This window comes from Parasteatoda tepidariorum, chromosome 4 (assembly GCF_982258835.1).
Source record: "Parasteatoda tepidariorum strain Cologne lab strain chromosome 4, Ptep-v5.0, whole genome shotgun sequence".
NCBI lineage: Eukaryota > Metazoa > Arthropoda > Arachnida > Araneae > Theridiidae > Parasteatoda > Parasteatoda tepidariorum.
This window is the reverse complement of record NC_141758.1, coordinates 115,450,702-115,467,349: the sequence shown is the minus strand read 5'-3', so window position 1 is coordinate 115,467,349 and position 16,648 is coordinate 115,450,702. Positions and strand designations below refer to the sequence as shown.

General features: G+C 25.6%; 1 long non-coding RNA gene across 3 annotated transcripts; it reads left to right on the top strand.

Moving 5' to 3' along the window:
• The first annotated feature begins 122 nt into the window (after window positions 1-122).
• On the top strand, window positions 123-16,175 carry LOC147812589 (uncharacterized). Of its 3 annotated transcripts, XR_015433299.1 has the most exons (5): window positions 123-316; window positions 417-499; window positions 593-693; window positions 10,406-10,519; window positions 16,067-16,175. It is a non-coding gene; the product is annotated as an uncharacterized LOC147812589 (long non-coding RNA). The 3 variants fall into 3 exon arrangements; XR_015433300.1 differs by lacking the exons at window positions 417-499; window positions 593-693; XR_015433301.1 differs by lacking the exons at window positions 123-316; window positions 417-499; window positions 593-693 and adding an exon at window positions 3,963-4,017.
• Window positions 16,176-16,648: the final 473 nt, after the last annotated feature.

The following is a 16,648-nucleotide window of genomic DNA, read 5'->3' as shown; positions in this document are numbered from 1 at the left end:
ATAAAAATGTATTCCTCATTAGATTGTGTAACCATCAAATTGCTTCATTTTGAACTTTTCATTTTTAATTTTGGGAAATGTTATGGGGTTTGTCAGAATCATTCCATCTTTCTCTTTCTGTGTGGAAGCATACATTGTTGCAGCAATGCTGTTAGATTTTTTTACTCCTAATCTTGATGAGATGAGTTAGTTGCATTTTTTGACTTGTGTAAAGAAGAAAATTTTTCTGAATATAACAATATCAGCTGTATCAAATTTTGATTCAGTCAGTAACAAGCTCTCAAAAAACTTCTCAGAAGGTACTTAGCATTTCAAGGTTAGTGTTTAAGTTTCATTGAATAAGTTCAAACTTTAATAAGGCATTTTTATAAATTATGTTACTACATAATAATTTCTTTATATTTTCTCATATATAGCTTTTGGACATTTGGTCCTGCTTTATGAGATCCAAAAAAAGTGGGCATATGAGAAATTTTTTTGTCTTTGTACCTCCTCTCTGGTAATAATTTCTTTTTATATTGTATTTCTTTGCTAACTTAAAACAAAACTCTTTGAAAGATTGAAGCCATATTAATGTACTATTTTTTTTCAGACAATTTTGCTGAGGAATCTATATCTAGTAAAGAAAAACTTTCAAAGAAAAATAAAGTTGGAGCTGCTTTTAAACGGATGATGTGTGTGTGTGGTTTTGCTGTGGGTATAATATTTTCTTCAGATTTTTCTTCCATTATCATAGTGATGGTTATAACTAGCCCAATTGTTAACAGAAAACTGAAGCTTAGTTTTTAATCTTTTAACAATTCACTGATGGGATTATTATCTGGTTCTTTAGTTGATCTTACCAAAAGTTTTGTTTGGTAATTTATTCCTTATTGAAATGACTATTAACTAATTATTCATGGGAATGTAATTAAATATTATGATTTAGATATGGATTATGCAAATTATGTTTGTAAAGAGTTTTTTCATCATTTCTGAATCTAATTTTTTTTCCTTTGTTTTATATGATTTTAGCAATACCTTTGTTTAACTTTCTTCCTATGGAATTTTATACCTAATGGCTAAATTAAAAAATGTATTTTCTATAGGAAATTTGGTTTTCATTGTGAATTTACTTCATTAATACTTTATCAGATTTTGTATAGTGTCAAGATTCTGACTAATATAATACATTAAGACTCAGTAGTATAGTTACACTTTAAAAATTTTATAATTAGGCATAATAAACCATGACAAGATCACATAAACGATTTTAAACAAAAAATATCTTATTTATTAAGTAAGTTTTAAGCTAGTGTGAAACTGTGCAATATTTACTTCACTTATATTCTTAATATTTTAATACTCTTCTTATTATTGAAAACTCTCACTCTCCATCTTAATTACACCAAATGAAATTTGCAATAAGTGATGCTCATTTTAAATCAGTAAAAAATTGTAAAATGTGGACAAAGAATGGTCCTATGGTAAAATGGTCCTATTTGATAAAAGAAACAAAATAGATAATTTTTGCATGTATTGAAATACAAGAAAACTAATTTTATAACATTTCATCTATAAAACTTGTATATCAGTCGATTCTGGTGTCAACTTTGGGCCAATGTTTAATAAGTTGGCTATCAGTTCAATATTCTATGATTTTTCAGTTGATTGTTTATATTTTTAGACGCTATTCATTATTATGACTTTTTTTGGAATTGTTAATTTCTCTAATTTTTAAAACCACCTATAATAGAGTACAACTGACATGGTTAAATGTCTTGTCCTTTTCAGAGACAATAATGACAGCTGTGGTTTATAAATTGCTTTTGAAAAAATTACAAAGTTTCTTTTTTGTTTTGTCCTGCAAAAAACAGAGCAGTATGCATAAGCATTAATTAATGAGTATTGCATATTTAACATTAGTTTTTTTAAAAAAAAGTTTGGAAACCATAAATTTTTCTTCAATAACCATTAGTCTATTTTAAAGGAAGCCATATTACTGCAAAACCACTTGTTTATATTATATCTAATAATTTATAGCTATATATTAACTTTCTTTGTTTTGCTGTGAAAGAGCTGATCAGTTTACATAGACTGTTTTTTGTTGTGTAATCTAGTTGTATGATATATAGCATGTAGGCATAAATTTTTATAATTTGCCTACTCAAGCAAGCTCCATATGGATTTTTAATCTTTTTTAAATTATATGTCTATTTTAAATTGTTAATTCTACTCAATATTAAGAAATCCAATTTTTATTTTCTGTTTATAATTGCCATTAAAGCTGCTTTTTTAAAAAAAATTCCAATGAAAACAAATTTTTTTTTAATTATAAGGAATTGAAATAATATTCCACCGTCATTCAGTTGTTATTAATGAATGAATTACTCATATTGGGAGGGGAGTAAAACATTTAGAACACCTTGCTTTGAAAATAATCATCATTGGAAAGGTATGAACTATTTTAAGTTTTGTAAATCTTAATTTAAAAAAACTAACTCTACTGAAAATTTGGTTTTTATATTTTATATATAGCTAAATGAAAACCATGATGTGATATTATCTTGATAGTTTCAAGTAAAAATTAAATTAATTTATGCAAAACTTGTATAAGATTTTCATCTAATAATTATCTAAAATTTTCATTATAATATAATTAGATTATTTTTAAGTGACACATGTTTTTAGAATATATCTATTTATATATTTTCAAAAATAACTGAGTCAACTAATCTAAATTTGCTGGTATTCATACCTGAATAACCTATAATAAAAATAGAATATATTTTTATTTCCAACACACTGATGTAGAAGCTACCTAATTTACTCTCCATGACTACAAAGTAAAACATTTTCACAACAGCCCATTATGGGCCAAAGGGGTCGTAGAGATTAAGACTTCACAATTTTGTAACCAACAGCATGATATGTGGTCAGCATTACTACACCAGTCGTCTTTACATCCCAGACAAGCTGGTATCTATCAATCTGAAACTGGGTAGGCTTCAATTCGCCATCAGCTGTTGTACTCAAATTCTTAATAATGCGTAGTTTAATCATTTATTTTCAAAAAGAGGGTTTCAATGCTGTATCAGTTTAAATTGTTCTAATTCTTTTAAATTTATTAGATCTTCAAAAAGAAGATAAATTTTTTAGGATATTTTATGCTTGAAATTTTTAATTATCAACTTAATCAAAATTATAGTGATAAAAATGAAAAAAAACATTTTTAAGTTTTTATCATTAAATTAAGTTTATTCATTTATTAGTAAGTTTGATAAATGTACTTCAATTCAGAATGTTTTGCCATTTGTATTTCTCAATGCAGCTATATCTACTAAAAAAATGACCTTTCAATATTTAGTATTATAGTATTTTATATTATATTCATTCAATTCAACATTTTGAGGAGCTTAGCTTTAAATTGTCTTTCTGGTTTTTCTTTCGAATATAGTCTTAAAAAAACTAAATTATAATAATGTGGCTTTTATAGTAGATGCCCATGCCCAATGGCTTAGTGGTAGCGTGTCAAAAGTCCTGGGTTCTATGCTCAATCCAGGTAAGGTTAACTCAGCCTTTCATTGCTTCAGTTGGTTGATAAAATGAGTGCCAAGCATGCTTGGGGATTAAACTCTGAGGATTACACATTTGGTTGACAACCCAATTGTAAAATCTACTGCTGTAACCCAGATGTCAAGAAAACCAGGATGGGTACAGTAGGTCTCCTTGAGCTGTTGCACTTCTGAGTTTAGTTTAGCTTTTATGATAAAAATGTTATTGTTTTACTCTACTGTATCTTTGCTATTTTAATTATATTTGTCAATCACAAAATTGCTAAACCAGTTACATTAAAACATCATGAATGTTTATTTTCTGAATAAAAGTTACTTTTTTATTTAGGCTTTAGAAATTAAGATATCTTTTAATGTACTTATTATTTATTTTTTTTTTACGGGAAAGATTAGTATCTTTCAAAAAGTTTAGTGAGTGTCGACTATATATATATATTTGTTTTATCTGCTCTTAATGGTCCAGGTATGCAATGCCTTAAAATATCAAATTGTATGAATATATATGTTTGAGTTCCTTTATAAATTCAGTAATTTGTTGAATTTGATCATAATATTTAAAAATATTTCATAATTCTTTCAAGGGTATTTTTTTGACAATAATAAATATATTTATTTATATATTATGTGTATATTGTTAAAATTATTCTGATGTATGATAGATTGCATTTTATGCAGTGGAATTATTTCATATAATAAAAAAAAACATTTGTAATGTCCAGTTCCATCATGCTTAATAAGTTCTCTTCCCCTTTAAACTTAGAGAAAGTGATTGTTTTAAACTCATTCAAAAAGTTTTAAAAATAATTTAGTATTAAATATTACAATGCCCTGTTTAGTGTTAAATATTACAATGCCGATTGGAAATAAGAAAAAAATATTGCAAAGAGCTTTGCATAAGAATGAATTTTAAAAAAACTTTTGCTAAACTTTATATTTTTATTTGATTATAAAGTGTGAGTTTAAATGTGCAAAAGAATGAAGACTGGTTGCTTATGTCTGTAGGAGTGCAAATGGTAGCATTATTTCACATGTCAGTCAAAAGAAAAACATGTTATTCATTTTATTTTATTTGAATTACATGAAATGATGAATAATTCCATAACAACTGCATTTTTCAGTTACTGGATTTTAATATACAAGTGACTTTAATTAACATATTATTTGAATTAAAACACTGATATCTTTCACAAAATTAGTAGTTGGTGCACTAAGAGTCTAGTTGAAAGTTGCATTTTTTTTTAAATTAAAATGTTTTCATTTGGGTCAAAAGTTTCAAAGAACATGCATTTCTGAAATTAATAGTTTTTGAAAAATTTAACACAGTGTTAACACACACAAGAAAAAAAAAAGAATATATCTTGTGACACCCATTCCTCTAAAAGTATTTTGAACATAGTTCAAATGTTGCATTACCATCAGTATGTTTTGATATATTATTACTAGGACTGGGCGATATTAGAAATTATATATCGTGATATATCGTCAGTTTTGCATCGCGATATAGCGATGTATCGCGATATAGTATTTTTAAATTTCATTTACTTTAAGGCACAGAAAGTCAGATTTCTATCAAGATATCTATTCTATTTCATATTGATTTAAATCAATTTATAAATTTGAAAATATATATGTTTTGCTAAAGAAAGATATTAAATAAATTGACTAAGATGTACAAATCTTACTTAAAATATTTATTGAAAAAGTGTGTGTAGATACAGAATGAAATATTTGCACTTCTTTATCGTTTATAAGGTATAAGCAGTCTTAATTTAAGTTAACCCCTAAAACACCCTTAATGAAAAAAAATATTGTTATTAAACAAAAGCTGATTTTAAAATTTCAAAATATATTTTAATTAAAATAAAAGTTAGATTGACTAAAAGCCGAAGTTTAAAATTAAAAATGTTCGAATTTTAAACTAAAAAGTAAACATAAGATTTGTAATAATTTCTTAAAATTTTCGTTCTCTGAAAGATTTCTCAGTTTAAAAATAAAAAGGGAATTTTATAAAGATATCTAGCTGAAATTATTGAAAGAAAATTTAAAAAATTAAAAAAAAAGTTTGTTAAGAAATTCATTATACACTTAAAACAAAGTGTTAAAAATATTTTTTTTTTTAAAAAAAAAGAGACTTTTTTTAACAAATCAATATTTGCTTGTACTATTATGCGTAAATAATTACAGAATTATTAAGTTCGATCGTAATGTTCAAATTCTTAATGAAGAAGTTTCACAAGTTTTGTTATATTTTCTAAAAATGATCACGCAAATAACAAAAGATTTCTTAGTTTAAAAATAAAAAAATAAATAAAAGTGAAATTTATCAATATATTTACCTAACAGCATAGGAACAAAATTTAAAAAATAAGTTCGTAAAAAAATTATTTGTATGCTTAAAACAAAGAGCTAAATAAATTTTAGAAAAAAAATGCTTCTTAAACACTATTTTTATTATTATTTCATATAAATAATTAAATTAAATTAAATAATGACCGAATTATAAACGAAAAACAAAGTAAGGCAAAGTTTCTTAATTAAATTCTTAAAAATAAAAACAAAAGAATTGTGATATTCGGTAATATATTTAACAAATTACCTATTAATATAAAACGAAAATTAAAAAAAAATAATGATTTTACTCTCTAATAAAACGAAGTAGTAATTGATAAAAAAAAAAAGAAATGAATAAAATTCGCAAACTTTTCAAATTCTTTTGAACAAATAAAGTTTATTGACTTATGTCCAAAAAATAAGTTTTGTTTTAACTTTATTTCTAAAAATAAAAACTACTCAAGATTTATAAATTTAAAATCAGTAATAGAAGCCCATTAAATTATTAGAAGTTTTATCCGAAAGGTTTTTAATAAATTAAAAGAAAGTAAAAAAATAACCTAACAAATTTCTTTACTTTGTAATTTAATTCCTTATGGGTGCCTTAAATTAGATTTCCGATAATTTTCACATTTAAAAATATAAAAAAAGTTTTGTCAGAAAATAAATAAAAAACTTACCTAATTAATGAAGAAACTTTTCTTTATAAATTCTTTTCAATAATAGATTGCGTTCAGAACAAGGTTACGACGGCGATCACGAAGTTAATCCCATTGAAAATAATCTACAAGAAACGATTTCAAATCGCGAAGGTGCGAAAACGAACAAGTGATATAACGATATAAGGTCTCAAAAGTGATTCTGATTCTACCGCTCATCAGTCAAGGCCGTCTCAACATAACGAAACAATATCGTCTTCCACAGCGCGAGTTGGCATCGGAACGTAAGAGAAAGTCCTTGCGTGTATCGCTATATCGCTATATCGTTATATCGTCTTCTTCACTCGTCGGCTTAAATCAGATTTCTGATGCATCGCTTGGAAAAAGTTGCTGTATCGGTTTGCCGATATAGGCGTTAAATCGATATGTCGCGATATATCGATTTATAGCCCAGTCCTAATTATTACATATATAGCCTTTCTGGCTAATAAATTTACATTACTTTTGATAAGTAGTGCTATATATTGTTAATATATTGATTAATTGTCTTCCTACTTTATAAATTCAAAAGTTATATTGTCAAAATATGTGAAATAAAAAAGAAATCTTTTTATATTTTAAAATGAAAATTTTGTACTAATGGGAATGTGTACGCTAATATTCAGAATGGTATTCTCATAAAAATTCTCATTTTAAAATAAGTTTAATTTAATGATACAATAAAATCAATACAATTTATTTTAATGATTACTGTTCCTATGCAATGTAATTTACGAAGTAGATTATTTCTAAATGAAGTTGAAACAGAATATGTATCTATATTTAAGACAAAATGAATGGCAGTTGATATTTTTTCAATTGGCTAATATCTTTATTATTCTATAGAGATTTAATAACTTTTTTTTAAATTTTGGTTTGGAAAATAGAATGTCTGTTTTTAAAAGCTATTTGTTTTAAAGTGAAAAATAGTGTGCTACTATATTTTATTTTTTAAAAATGTAGTTGTATGCTACCATATTTTTGACTTTTAAAAATTTAATTTTAGCATAAAAGGTGCATTGGTTAATGTATTATAATTTTTTCTCCTTATTAAAATATTGATTGCTAAAATAAATAATAAATTTAACCTTTTACTTGAAATTAAACTTACCTAAAAAATTTTAAATAATATGTTGAACAGGAATTTAAATTGCACAAATTATAGAGCTAAAACTTGCTAGGTAGTTAGGATCTTTATTTATATTTTTCTATCCAAATTAACATTGTAACATAAAGAAAGTTATTTAATACTTATTTTAAATTTCATTTATGTTTGCCTAGTATCATGCTACAAATGAATATACTTATTGTTTTGTATACATTTATTTTAAGCTTATTTAAAGATGATGAAATGGCCAATTTTTTCAATGTGGTGAAAAAAACTTGATTTCTTGTGTGATATAAAAGAAAAGTTAATATAAATTTTTTATGCTGCATGCTGTAATAATTCTTATTGCATTTAGACATGATTGGAATGTTTTTATGTGCATGTATTTAATGTAAAACTTATTTATTCACCCCTTGTATATTTTATGATTTGTAATGTATATTCGGTATATGATTAGTATTTTATAAAATAAGAATACCAGCATTTTGCGGAGATACACTGCCCTGGTATATACCCAGCACCTGGTATATGTGTAAAATTTGACTATAAAGGAATGGTTTTTTCATCAGAAAGGCCAGACCGTCTGATACGCCACACAAAATTGTATTACAATCGATCACTAAATTAACGCATCTGTTTCAAATAAAAAGCTTTAAGCAAAATAAATTATTAGACATTTAAAAATCATTAAAATAATTGCTAAATCTACAATAAATTAATATATGCATTCTTACTTAAAACTAGAAATTATGTAATTTGATAATTTTCATCACAGCTTTACAAATGTATGCAAAATTGTACCTGGTACAATTGTTTACAATTTAAATTTAACCCAATCACAAATGTATTACGTTAAAAAATGTCAGTTTAAAATACTTTAATTTTATGTAAGCCAGGTGATTAAGAACCCAAATATAATTAAAATGAGTTATCAAAATACAATAAATTGCTGCTCACATGGCTTTATCGCAATTAATGTAATAATATGATTTGAAATACCTAAATATTATTAAATCAAATGATTCAATAAAGTAAAATAAGTCTTGTTTGACTTAAATTGTACAATAAAACAATCATGAAAGCATCACTTTTTTTTACTACTAATTTTAAATTTCTAAAATTTTAACCTATCAAATGATAACAGCTAAAAACTTTAAAAAAAAATAGTTTTAAAAATAGATGAATAATTGCACAAAATTAAAGCATTAAATGATCGTGAATGCGTTATTTCTTTTAATGATAAAGTTGATCTTCAGCTGAAAGTAGGAAAAAAACTTGACCTTTAAGATTTAACCATTTCACCCAACTAATTTGATTGGATATTTTTCTTTCACTTTTTTTCTTCACACCTGCATCAGAAAAAAGGTAGAATCATACTTCCGTTGAGCTTTATAAGAGACTATTAGCAGAGTGATGGCGGGAGGGGAATTCACCAATGACTTTTTTGTGTGAAGGGTAGAACGTATTGATACATTCTTGCAAACTGTTTTACACCTCCATTGTTAATTCTTTAAATTATTATTGATCATAAAATATAAAAATAGATTGCTGCAAAAGATAAAGATATGAAGAAAAATAATGAAATTTTGGAGAATCAATTGAACAAAATTGAATTTTCTAGCTCAAGTAGTTTAAAAAAACAAACAAATACTGTACAGGCTGCTCCATTAGGTATGCAGTGCATACCAAAGTTTAATGTTTATAAATCATAAATGCCATGGTATGCTCTGCAAAATTACGGTATGTCTATCCAAGTTTTTTTATGCATTTAGAAAAAGTATATATTTTTTTTAACTACTTGAAAATCTTATGTTTTAAGAGTAAATTATGCTTTTGTGCTTAAGGTGCTTTTTGGGGGATTTCGTTTTTAAAAGCTTTTAAAGGTGCATTTTTCAGCTGGCGTTTTTAAAAAGTGCTTTTTTTTCCCCGAATAATTTTTTTTTCTCCCTTCAGTGATATCTGGTGGATCCCATGTATTTCACGAAAAATGCAGTGTTTGCTACGTAATCATTCACGTGGACTTCATGTCGTACCTACGTTATGACTTGCGCATGCACGCACACTTTAAACCGAAACCCGAGTGCTCCAATTCGGATGGAGAATATCAGATCCTTATGAAATGTTTTTCTTTTTAATTTATTTTAATTTTATTATTGTTTATTTTATTTTACTTCTAACACTTTTTTGACGTAGGGGGTGCGGGTACTTTTGTTCTGAGTTCAGGGTCAAGTTGAATTCACTCGATGATTTGGGAAAGTAATGATTGTTTCGATTTATGTCTGCTTCTTTTTGTGTTTTTGTTAACCCTAAAACTGTTTATAAAAGTTTTTTGTTGTTCAATGATATCACTGATTGAATATTAATTTTTTGAGTGCTTGAAAATTTTTGTAAAGTGCTTGAAATTTTTTTAAAAAGTGCTTATTTTTGATTCAAGGATTTGGCTATGCACCCTGATTATGTTTAAAATTATTTGTTAAATTTTATAAATGACTTAATTGAAGGGCTTAGTTACCATGTATCTTGAGCCCATCAGTTTTATTAGCAAAAATTAATAAGTTTTAAAACTCTTCTCGCTGTTATAAGTAATTAGTATTGGTGGAAGTCATAAGCATTTTTTGTATCTTATGCTTTTCAAGTTATTTTTTATCAGCTTTTTAAAACTTATTTTTGTTAGTTAAAAATATTTCTACTAAATTTAATTTATTTTATTTCAGGTTAAAGAGGATGCTTCTGACTACAGTTTCTTATACTAGCACTGTGCAGTTTTCCCTACTTATGTTGCTGATTTGTATGACAATGGCACTGACACATGATCAAACCTGATACAGGCATGTAGATTTTGTTGTTATTTCATTAATGCTCTGCGTGTGTATATATGTCTATAGCATAATAAATAAATACAAAAAGGACAACAACAAAAAGCAAAGAAAATTAAGAAAAACTATAAGTTTTATTTTTTAATAAGTTTTTGTTGTTGTCCTTTTTAGATTTATTTATTATGCTGTGTTTTAGTGATCATATTTAATGCAGCTTAGCTCTTAATGTTATCTACCATTAACTTACTTTTATTTTCCTTTTGCTTCCGTTTATTAATTCTTTTTTCTAATTTCGTGTGCTTGGGACGTTGTGTGTGTTTAGGGCGTTGTTCTATGAGCCTATTTTTATGTATTTATACTGTTATAACAATTTTGTGCCTGGTAAAAAATATGTTTAATCTTAAAAAAATTTTTTTTCACTATTTAAATTATTCTATTCTTCATGTTGTACCCTGTACAAAGAGCCTAATTCAGAGAGGAAATTCGGATAGACATCTTGCTACTCTGGAAGCTAAAGATTTTTTGAATTACATTCCATGCCTGCCAAGTCTCCTGTTTTTTAGTGAGGAATCCTGTATTTTATAACTAGCTCCTGTTTACCTGTATATTCTCAAATTTCTCCGTATTTGTTGAAGAAATTTTTAAAATAACTTTTTGCCTATAAAATAATTAATGGCAAAAATACTTCTCTTCTTCCTCAACAGATGGTGCTATTGCCAAGCAGTATGTTGAGTGTTTATATTTTAAGTAATTATAAATATTGCTTTAAAAAAAAAACTTATTTTGAGATTACGAATTATATACAAATTTTTTACTTCAACTAACAGTAACTGCTTTTAATATTTCCAATTTTATATCTTTCTCTTTTTGAGTTACTTGATTATGTGTGATGTATCAAAACTTTATTTGTAGCCTAAAATATGTCGCTAGTAAAATCTCGGTTCTTTTATTTCTCCAATGTTGGCAGGTATGACATTCAATGTCTGAAATTTTACTGGCTTATAAAGCGTGTGGTGTTAAAAGGTGCAAAACTTGCCCTAATATTGACCACAAACATACGATTCTTAATAACGATAGCTCCAATTCTTTTTGTAAAAGTAAAAATTTTATTTATATGTAAACCTGTGGTTTTTATAATATGAAATATCTTGGACAAACCAATAACTATATTAATATTTGAATTAATCAACACCGTTCTGATAACAGTAATAAAATTATCAATAATCTGGAATTGAATCATTATAGGGAACATAATTTTCACAGTGTCAAAATTAATATTTTAGATATAGTAGAAGATTTAGATTTAAGACTACAAAAAGAAAATTTCTGCTGACTTTTATACAAAACAATTTTGCTGTATGGGCTAAACGATACCTTCCAACATACACAGATTAACTTTAATAACTCCTCAACTGGTTCACTTTTTCATATACAAGATAAGCGTACAAATCGATGTAAACGGGGATCACGACGTAATAGAAACTCTCTTAATAGTGACAAGTTAAATATAAATTACATTTCTAAAATGGAAAAAGATTTTAATAAACATTATAATATTAAACCAATTAAAGATTTTATTTTCCCCCTTAAAAATAATGATGTATATAAGCTTCAAGGTCTTATTATTAACTTTTCTTTTATTAATTTACATTACTTTGTTTCGAACTTGTAAAAGCTAAAATGAGTAAAATTTCCCTGAATAAAAAGAAAAAATTAGATAATTAATATTTCGTTAACTTTCAAAATTCTATTTTCAGTAAGATCAAATATCATAATATTTTTGAAAATGTATTTCCATTAAAAGAATTTCACATAATTAAAAACTTTAAATATAATAAATCTCTTGGTAGAACTATATTTAATTACAATGATGTTATCAAAAATTTTGGGAAAAGTTATATATCTGATTATGAATGTCACTGTGAAGAAGGAAAACATTAAAATTTTATTGATAAACATAAACATATTATTACTGGTAATTTAAATATTATAGAGAACTTAGGAATTTAATGATAGAAGGCACAAAACTTAGACCCATTTACCATATATCAATTAATAAATTTCTAAAGTACTTTCTTAATGATCTCAATAGTTTTTGTTGAAAGATATCAAATAGGTTCTCTTTACCTTTAAGTATGTTAACTGAATGGAAATAGGTTGTTTATTTTTACTTTAAAAACTTTGTTTTTAATAATAAGGATAATTTAAACAACTGTAACAATTCAACAAATTTTTCTATAATTGTTCAATAAATAAAGCAACTACAAAAACATTTTATAGTTTCCCCATAGACAAAGCTAACAGTAACTATCCAATCTTCTGTAAAAAATTCTGTATTGCACTTTTGAATACGGAGTTAAAATATAGTAAAAAATTTTTGGCTTTATATAAGAGATTAAAAATTAAAATTAGCAATATACAATTTCCTTACTTAATTATCAGTCCTAAATTTCATAAAATTCCTATAAAACTTAGAACAATCCCATGTCACTAATACTTACCTAACTAAATCTGGCACCATTTTCTCTAACGACTTAAATGAAATTATTAACAATATTATTAAAGAAGGTTTTTCTTGGATTATCACTTACAATCAAGCGATTTTAGAATTTATTAAACATATTAAAATTAATTCTATTGTGACTTTTGATTTCCAGGATCTTTTCAATAGCATTCCCCTTTTTAAACTAAAAGATGTACTTTTGAATTTTTACTATGATTTTAAAAATATCCTTAGTCATGATTTTGTTTATTGGGAAATTCTAATTAATTTTTGTATTTTTAATAACTATCTTTGTGATGAAAAAGATATTTTTCTTTAAATTGATGGAATACCACAAGGATCTAATTTTTCATCTCTCTTATCTAACTTATTTTTGCACTATTAGTAAAAAAATTATACTCTTAATATTAAATTTGTTTTTAGATTTATTGATGATTTAATTACCTATAATTTTCAAGATTATACTATTTTATTAAACATCATTTACCCCGAGGAATTATTTTTGCTTTGTAATAATGATGATAATATTAATTTAAATTTTTTGGATTTGGGTATTATAAAAGAAGAAAATATCTGCTTTGTGGATTTGTAAGATAAAAGAAATGATTTTAACTTTAATATAAATAAACTAGTTACTTAGAATTCTAAGAACATCTATTTAAATACCATTTTTAATCAAATGAATAGAATTGAATGAATATGCAGTAAAGTTTATTTATCCAGAAAACAAATAGAAAAACTCTTTCAAAATTTATTAGAAAGAAAACAATGGACAGCAACTAAAGTAATTAAATTCTATATAAAATCATTTAGTTAATTGTATATTACTGTAAATAAATTTACTAAAAAACTTCTTTGTTAATTTATATAATTTTTACCATGTGCAAATCCTTTTCGGGCAAATCCATGACAAAAATTATTTGCAAAACAGGCAATTCATGTTTTTTTCTCTTTCCTTTTTTATTTTTTTCTTAAATAGAAGTTAATTTTCTAAAATTATTAATTGTTAACTTCTTTAAATTATCCAGTATAATTATTACCTTGTGCATATCTATTTTCAGGCCCATCCTTGGTAACTAACTACTCAAACACACTTCAGTACTGCAGTAAGAATCCACTATAAAACAAAACCCTCTATTTATGCTTTTACCTCAATTTGAGCTTCTGTTTTCATATTTTGTAATCTGGCAATCTTATTGTTAAAATATTTTAAATCATTCTTGAAAAAATTCCCATTTATGTAAGTTCAATTGAATTCGATATTTGCTTTATAGATTTTGTTTTATGTTTTATTCTGTTTTTCATTTTATTTTCTGATTTTGCGTGATATTTTTACTTAATGTGTTCTATTTTATTTGTTGTAATTTTTTGTAAATTTTTCTTTTAATTGCTCCTCACACTATTGTATTGATATATTTTGCTTTGGCTATATTGATACAATATTGGAAAGTACTACTTTCTGCGGATATAATCGCGTGAGCTGATGAAAATATTATTTACGGCGTTTTATTAATTTCCCCCCTTTTTCGGATTTTTATTATTGTTATTTTTCTTTTTCCCTTTTTTTCATTGTTCTATAATTTTTTTCATGTTTTCTCTACATTTTGAACTAAAAAAGAAAAAAAAAACTTATAAATTAAAATTGAAAATAATATTTTTTATGGATTTAAGAAGGTTTATTATTTATTCTATTCCTAAAATGATCATAAATGCTCGTATGCCACTATTCTTTTTGTCTCCTTTACTTGAATTTTTTTTTTTTATCAGGAAAAAAATTTATAGAACTAGAATGTGATGAGGCTGCAGTGTTGTCATCTTGTAAGTTGGAAGCATTGCTCGGGCATCTGTTGTGTAGTGATCATCTGCATGCCAAAAGAAAAATTATAATTTGCTAATGCACAAGTCTACTCATATCGTGTCTTTTTGCAACTGAGTAGTGTAAAAGTGTGTAAAAAATAATCAGTAGCAACTAGTTAACTGATCCCAACAAATTTAATTTTATGCTATTAAAAATAATTTCAGCGTAGCTTATAGCCCAATCCACTTTTACTGATGAATTCGTTAAGAGAAATAATAGCTAAAATTTTTGTAAGACAAATTCATCTATAAATTCTGATTGGGAATAAGATCTATAGAGTTCTGTCCAGATCTGGATACAGATCTACAAGTTTATTTATTAATTGTTCTTATATCTTCAGTTTTTTTAAAAGTATGCCGAGCATTCTATATCAAAATATAATGAATAAAATGTAACAATTTATTTCTAGTTTTCTTTTCTTCCTTAGTTAATAAAACCTCAATGTTTATTATGCAATTTTTATAGTAATTTTTACCTGAAATGTATTTCAATTCACCCCTATTTGTTGTGTAGTGTATCTACCACTACAACAGAACAACTACCCGGTCACCAATGTGGGGGAGAAGTTATAGCAGATATCAACCTTCGCCTATGAAAAGCCACCCCACCATAGAATCGAATTAACATGTTTTATATACTAGTGAAATGGAATTGTATTTTTGTAGTGGTAGATACACTACAGTTGCATCCTCCCTTCCGCGCAATTAAATTCTGTATTTAGTGGTGTGCCGAGATATTTTATTAATGATTATAAATATGCTGACATAATTTAAATTCCGAAAATATACCAATAAGCAATCATATGTAAGTAAAATAATGAAAAATACTTTTCACGTCTAGTTTTTTCTTTTCATAAACTTCCACCAATGAAGGTTACCGCTCAAGTTTTGAACATAAATGACACCTGTAAGTAGTTTATGACCATAACTGGACAAATGGTGCATTTTGATTATCTTCTAAGATTAGGTTTAAGGAGTGCTTGAACTTGAAATATGTAACATTGTTGTAGAATCTGTTTCGTATATGTGATGTAAATGTAAATAATGCAAAACAGAACAAACAAACAAACAAAATTGACTGCAATTTTGTTTTATTATTTAGTAATTTATATTATATCTGTTTTGCTTTGTATATTAGATTTAAAATCTTATAAATGTTGATGTAGTTTTGTTTCACTTGTAAAATTTTTTTTCTCCAGTATATGGTATCAGCATTGCATGACAGTGTCTGGTCAATATTATCATCTCATCATGAATCTACTCCTGAGGCTCGTCTGTTTGCATTTCAGAAGAAAATTTACCTTACTATAAAGAAAGTTAGTAAATAGAAAGTTTTTTTCTTTTAAATTAAAAGAATGTTCAAAATTCAAATATTTTTATTAATGAATTAATTGTTCACTTTTCATTTCCTTTGTTCTCCAAACCTTTTTTCTTGCTGGAAAATATAATGTGTGCTTGTCTTAATATCACTTTTTTTTAAAAAAAAAATTGGCTCTTATTTTGTTTTTTCAGGAAACGTATAGTTAATCTTCTATTTTTTAATAAGTAGCAATAATTATTGAGTAGTTAATAGCTTAGAAATGATAATTTAAAATAAATTGGGTAATAAAAAATTTTCTTTAAAGAGACTTACTAAAAGTTGGGAAAAAAAACTGAAAACTTATAAGAAAGTTCTTTAAATTTGGCAATGATGTGATGTATATAAATTTCCCATTTTTATAAAAATTCGATTTGGTTACTGATTTAAGGAAATTCATTAATATGTGCCTTCAAAAATTTTA